At 65.9% G+C, this 6645-nt stretch overlaps 1 long non-coding RNA gene across 1 annotated transcript; it reads left to right on the top strand.

Annotated features, from left to right (window-relative positions):
* Positions 1-3821: 3821 nt before the first annotated feature.
* Positions 3822-4899, top strand: LOC119234491 (uncharacterized). The gene is made up of 3 exons (XR_005122636.2): positions 3822-3920; positions 4175-4251; positions 4461-4899. It is a non-coding gene; the product is annotated as an uncharacterized LOC119234491 (long non-coding RNA).
* Positions 4900-6645: the final 1746 nt, after the last annotated feature.

Genomic DNA, 6645 nt, shown 5'->3' on the forward strand with positions numbered 1-6645 from the left:
CGGGTCTGGCTGGGAATGCCTGGGAGCTGCTGGGGGCAAGCTGACCAGGAGAAGGCAGGATACAGAAGCCAGCACAGCAGAGGGCCGGGCGTCCTGGGGCGAGCGCCTCCTGCAAGCTGGTGGGATGGGCGGCTTCAGGGCTCGTGCTCAGCTTAGGAAGCTCTGGGGGTCCACAGGGGAGCTGGCCTGTACCCTGGGCGTCCGCGGCCACCCTGGCTCACAAGGGTAAGGGCCAGTTTCTGGGGGCAGGTTTTCCTGTGAACAGAGGGGCCTGGAGGAGCTCAGGCTGTAATGGAAGGGACCCTGCACCAGGGGCCTGGGCCTGGAGTGGGGGGGAGGCACGGACCCTGTACCCCCACCTGCCTGTCTGCTGCCCCTGACAAAAGGCCTTTAGCCAGGCATGGGGCAGCACGTGGGAGCCTCTGAATGTCCCTCCTGGTCCCTGGGGTTCCTCAGGGAAGGGTCCCGCAGACCTCAGCGGGCCGGGCCCTGAGGAGGAGCCTTGCAGGGAGTGAGACTATTGAGAAGATGGGTGTGTGTTTCCTGAGACAGGTGCCAGGAGGACAGGGGCCGTCCACAGTGACGGGCGGGGCCGGCCCCCAAGGCAGCACATCTAGGCTCCACGGTGTCCCCATCAGCAGTAGCCCTGTGCCTTCCTGGACAGAAAAGCCGCAGGCTGGGCACAGAGCCAGGGGTGCTGGACCATCAGGGGTGGGGGGGTGCCCCTGATGTGGATCAGGATCCCCGAGACTGTGCAGCAAAGGAGCCCTGGAAAAGCAGATTCACAGACTTGTACCTCACTTATACTTAGATGGCCACATACAGCCCAGCTGTGCACCATGAGTGCCAGGACTTCCCAGCCTGTCGCCCAGCCAGCTCCTGAGCTTCCAGGGTCTGGCCACAGTGGAAGTTGCTGGAGGGGAAGCTGCATCCCAAACCCTTGCTCTGGGAGTGTAGATGGAGGGGGCCAGCAAGAGCACCGCAAAGAGCTGGGGTGGGGGGGATGCGTGCCCGTGCCACACTGGATGGACACTCCTTGGGTGCCCTGACCTGGGCACACTGACAGCTCCTCTGTCCTGCCCCTGCTCACACCAGCAGGTGGGCAGTGGGCCCAAGGGTGCAAACACATCGGCCATGGCAGGCCAGGCCCTCAAGGCCTAGGTGGGCTTGAGCACTAGACTCCACGGTCAGGCTGCGGCATGGGCGGGGGCAGGCAGAGTACCAGGCCGCATCTGGGAGGAGAGAGGCTGTGTGAACCTGGACTGGCCAGAGGTAGAAGGGGCCGTCCAATGGGCCTGACCCCAGACTCTACTGCAGCTCACCCCAGGCCCTCTGTTCCCGCATCTGGCCTCCATTGCGAAGGCTCCGAGGCTCCCATACTGACTTCACAGACGGGGTCCGAGGCCCACAGGGACCAGCAGCCCTTCCTGGTCAGCCCCCTGCAGTGGGCAGCCTCTCATACTAAGGTCCACCCAAGCACAGCCTCCCCACTTTGAGCTTCCCCAGGGAGCACTGCCATCCTCCTGGGCCAGGTTAAGGCGGGCAGATGTCCCCCAAGATGTCCCTCCCGACCCCCAGATCCTCGGAGAAGGTCTGGCCCGTCCGGCTCTGCCAGCCTGCCCTGCTCCTCTGGCTCACTCTGCCCCTCCACAGGCAGGGCCCTGAGTACCGGCCAGGGCTACGGGCTAGCTGCCCAGACAGAGGACAAGAGGGGCAGGCCAGGGTGAGGCAGGGTGAGAGCCTCTTAGAAGGAGCGGGGTGGGGGCCATGGAGCGCCAGGGACACGTGTGGGAAGGCAGGGCTGCTGCACTCCCCCAGCCCCCTTCCAGAAGCGGAGCCCAAGGACCTGGGGCTCCGGGAGCAGCCAGTGAAAGGCCAGGCTCCCTCAGGCCCTCAGGCTCGGCGCCTGCAGCCCCACCATCCCGCCCTGGTCCCTGCAGAAGAAGGCAGCCTGGCGCTCGGGTCTTGTTCAGCCAAGTCCTTGAATTTGCTCCTGGCAGGAAAATGGAGGGTGGGGAGGAGGAGGAGGAAGGGGAGGGCAAGCAGCAGCAGGCAGCTCTGCCCACAGGCAGGGGGTGGGCGCCACCCTGTCCTCCTGCTTCTCCCACCCCTCGCCCATTCCTCTTGCACCCGCCTCCTTGTGGATCACGCGCCATTAATAAATAATGGGGGGCTGTAAGACCTAGAGGAGGGGCAGCCCGGAGGGAAGGCGAGGGAGAGGCATAATTTACCGGGCCGGGTAAATGAAAGGAGCTGTTAGATCACCATTCAATTATGCTGCGCTGGCAAAAAAAAAAAAAAAAGGATTTCCCTGTAAAATGCCTTCAGTGAAACCCTGGCGTTGGTTCCTAGAGAGGCTCCTAGGGGGCGCCCCGCAGCCCTGCCCTGCGGCTGGGGGGCCTGGGGGAGCTGCCCGGAGGGGCGCCGGCCCCCACCCACGCTCCCCTTACAGCAGGTGCTGTCCCCCCAGCCCCGCACTGTGCGGGAGTTCTCAGCTGCCGCTGGCCCGCTGGCCCCGCTGGCCCCGCTGCCCCGCTGGCCCCGCTGGCCCCGCTGGCCCCGCTGGCCCCGCTGGCCCCGCTGGCCCCGCTGGCGCCCGCTGGCCGCTTCTGTGAGCCCCAGCAGGAGCCTCCTTGGGGGCGTGTCCAGGGCCCAGAAAACTGTCTGCGAATGTGTGCCCGCAGGGTGGGGAGAGGGGGGGAGGTGGCCATGTGGTCGAGCCGACCTCCAGCCCAGGCTCAACTGGACGCCTGCCTCTGCCTGGCCGGTATGTGGAGCCAACACAGCGGGCGGTCTCCCTGCAAGGCTGGGGGAGCTAGCTGGGAGGGCCCGCGCGGCTCCCTGGGCAGCCGCGCTCCTCTAGGGGTCTGCCCACTGTGGGAATGTCTGAGCTGGGAAGGGCTTTTGGGGCTGTGCAGTGCATGTCTCCTCCTTGGCCCGGGCCTCGCGGGATGTCCCAGGAGGCTGGCTTCTCCGCGTGCCGGGCAGGCACCAGTCTGGTCAGGCCGCGCGGGGGGTCCACAGGAGCCGGAACATGGACGGCTCCTTCTCGAGGGAAGGCCCGGCCTCCCTCAGCCTCCCTGAGACCCTTCACAGCGAGCGTGCGCGCCGGCCACCCGTGGAGCCCCCGCAGCCGGGACCCACAGGGAGCATGGCCCCAGTTGCAGAGAAGCAGGCACGCCCGCAACGAAACTGCCCCCGGGGCCTGTCCTCACGGAGGGAGGCTTCGGCCACGCGTCCACGAGTGTTACACTCGGCCCACGCGTCAGGAACTGAAACCCCAGCAACTAGACAAGATGTCGGAGAGAATAATATCTCGGGCCAGCCATACCGGCCAGGCGCCCCCTTGTTCTCACACGTGCACACAGCATCTCGGGCTCCCAGGACTAGTCATGGCCCCGGGGGCTACTGCCCTTCCTTGCAGTCCCTTTTCCAAGCCCTGGCCCTGGTGGAGGCCAGTGGACCCTACCACCCAGACTGGAGGCGCCCAAGGGAGAGGCCGCCCCGCTCCCCCCACCCACTAATCCCCTCCCCCTCGGCTCCCCCACCCCTACCCCCGCTCCCCACCCCCCAGCAGCCTCTGGCCACCTCTCCAGGGCTCCTGCTCCCCGTGGGTCATCAAACTCCCGTCTGTCCTAGAAGTCCACATGGCAGGGCCCGCTACACTTTCGTTTTTATTTAAATTACAAAGGGAATGATTCCTTGTAAAGATGCGCACTCATAGGCCCTTTGTAGCCGTTCCCTAGAGACGGGAGAACATTCCGGAACATTCGTCCTCTGCGCGCAGAAGCCTGCCTGCAGGGGGCGCTGCACAAGCACCGCACTAGCGGGTCACAGAGCCGCGGTGGGCAGAGCAGGGCGCCCCCTCAGTTGGCCACGGAGGCTGAGCTCCTGGAGTCCCGGGAGCCCGCTCACCGAAGGTGGAGCCCCTGCCTCCAGAACCCGGGCTCCGGGCTTCTCGGGAGGGGCGCGTGTTGTTCCCAGAGCTGACCTCACATGGCTGTGACCTCGAGGCCCAGGGCAGGGCGCCTCCGGGGCACGGTTGGGGGCGTGAGCCCGGAGCACCCCACCTCCTTTCCCAGGGGGCTCACCCCGCACCGGGGTTGGGGCAGCTCGGCCGGGAGCTCTGGGCTGCATCTTGTTTCTGGGTCTGAGGTCCGTCTGGTGCCTTTAGAGGTGGAATCAGCTGATCTGTGGGTGTTTGTCTGCGTTGTCCATGAGGAGAGGAAACAGCGCGGTTGACTCCGAGGGGTAGGTCGAGCCTCTGGGCGGGCGCCGCGCGGGGACCAAGCGAAACGCTGCCTTAACCGAAGCTGGGCAGCCTCCTCGCAGCCTGACCTCCGCGGGGGTGCACACGCGGGGGTGGACACGTGGGGCTATGCGGGCTTCCAAGATAGCTCGTAAGATCATGAAATGCACGTCCTGGGCCACCAGTGTAAGTCAGCATTTCCTTCTGCTAGAGGGCAAAGCTGCCAACAAGAGAGACAGTCTCAGACACGCATCAACCTCGCGTCCATCTGGGTCCTTACTTGAGCTTTGCTTCGCCAGAGCACAGGCCCAGCACCACTGCCTGGCCCAACCGGAGCGGTGAAGACACCGCAGAACCAGCACCAAATGCGAGGCCTGTGGTGTCGCAGGGAGACTGGAAACAAGGGGCCTCTCTGAAGGCATCAGATGCCAGGCTCTTGGGAGAAAATGGCCCCTTCCAGAAATGCAATCCTGTCAAAGACTAAAGCGCCCTGTAAGCACTACAGCAGGGTGCAGCCGCACTCCCCTGCCAGCCTGCTCTGCACGCAGCCACCGTCCAGAGATCCTCAGGCCACGCAGCAGCCACCCAGCCAACCGCGTGGCCAGCAGTCAGAGTCAGGTGTGTCTGGGGGTGTGAACTTTGAGCAAGCCCCAGAGCCCCAGGCCCTCTACATCGGTGCCTGTGGTGGGGGGTGCTGTAAGCCCTGAGATCTCCATGTCCACCCCCCTCACTCTAGGCCGGGGGCCTCATCTCCTGGCCTGGAAGCCAGCTTCTCACACAGGGTCCCTCGCTTCAGGTGGCCTCAAGCACTGAGGGGTGGCGGTCTTCCGGAAAGGCACCCACAAAAAAGTTCTTCCAGTTCCCACTGTACTTGCGAGGTGGGGGGCAGACCGAGGATGAGGGGGCCGCGGTCTCTGGGAGGAGGCAGCAGAGCCCCCGGGGCGGCACTCGCGGGGAGACCGTGCACGGCCGTGGGAGGCTGCGTGTGCGTGGAATAGTGCGTGAGCGGATCTGCCCAGGGGCCATGCTGGCTGGGGAGGGGGTGACACGGCAGAGCCAGCTGGACCAAGCCTTGTTGCCTGGTGGTGGAGCGGGCCTTTGTCCGTTGGGGAGCAACGTGTGCTCGGGGTGGGGGGAGGTTGCGTGAGATAGGAGGGTGCGCCCCAGGCCAAGGGGCAGCCCCCACCCCCAGACCCAGCAGGGGCCGCTGGGGGAGGTGGTCACCGGGCAGGGGGGAAGGGGGACTCCAGCGCAACCGAAGGACCACGGGGACCACGTGGGGCAGCGATTGTACACAGGGTGCCCGTTTATCAGGAGAGCGGGCGGAACCCGGCGCACCGTGGAGGGCGGCTCTGGCACCCCCACACTTGGGGTCCCTGGCCCCCGGCTCCGCCCCTTCCCGCGGCCTGGCTCTTGGAGCAGTGGGCGGGGTCCGTGGGGAGAAGCAGGACCCACAGGCCCCGGCGCCATTTTTCACAGGAAGCCGCTGCGGAGCCGGGAGTGGGAGAGTCGCGCAGGGACAGACCCCGACGCCGTCCTCTCCCGCCCGCAGCCTCGGCGCGGCACAGCTGGTCCAGGTGGCGCTGATGACCGGAGGCTGGTTTTGAGGCAGCACCGAGCTGTCCCCGGCGCCTGCCCAGCGGCCCTGAGTCGAGAAGGAGGTCTTGCAGGGAGGCCCCGCCGGGCGGGGAGCGTTGGGGTGCAGGGGGCCGCCCACCCCAGAGCCCATCGCTCAGGGCCCACCAGATGCTCACGGAGCTGGATTTAGGTTCGTGAGAAAAATAAGTCAGAAGTTGTTTGCAGCAAACAGCACATGGAGGGGGCCAGCCGCATGCGGGGCTGCCTGACCGCAATCAGGCAAGAAAGAGAGCACACGGCAGGGGGCGCTCGTGCGCGCGGCCTGGGAACGCTGGGCAAGGCTGAGCTGTAGCCTGGTGCGGCCCTGCCCGGACTGGTGCGGGGGCCTCAGCTCTGCCCACGGGCCCCTTGCCGCCCTCTGCCCCGGGTGGGTGGCTCCTGCCTCAAGCGGTCGTTCCTGACCTCGAAGGCAACTCTGGCTGTCGCCCTCCCCAAGGACTCCCCTCTGCTGGGGCTATGTGTGTGGCGTGGGGGCTCCTGGGGGGTCTGCAGAAGTGACTTCACCCCTTTCCACTGAGAAGGGCCATCCCGGCCCAGGGGCCACCTGCCCCCCTCCCCCACAGTGTTGGCAGATGGCCTCCAGCAGCCAGGGAACTGTGAGCCATGAATTGCCTCCCACATGCCCAGGTGAGTGCCCAGCGCTCGGAGAGTTCAGGATTGGGGGTGCTACTGCCCATTTAATTTCATATGCTTTGGGCTGAACCCTTAAAACTCAGGGCACAGTACCCACAGGGTCTGCACTGGCCCAGAGGCTGGAG

This window comes from Talpa occidentalis, unplaced genomic scaffold (genome assembly GCF_014898055.3).
Source record: "Talpa occidentalis isolate TD23 unplaced genomic scaffold, MPIMG_talOcc4v2.1 talOcc4.8, whole genome shotgun sequence".
Lineage (NCBI taxonomy): Eukaryota > Metazoa > Chordata > Mammalia > Eulipotyphla > Talpidae > Talpa > Talpa occidentalis.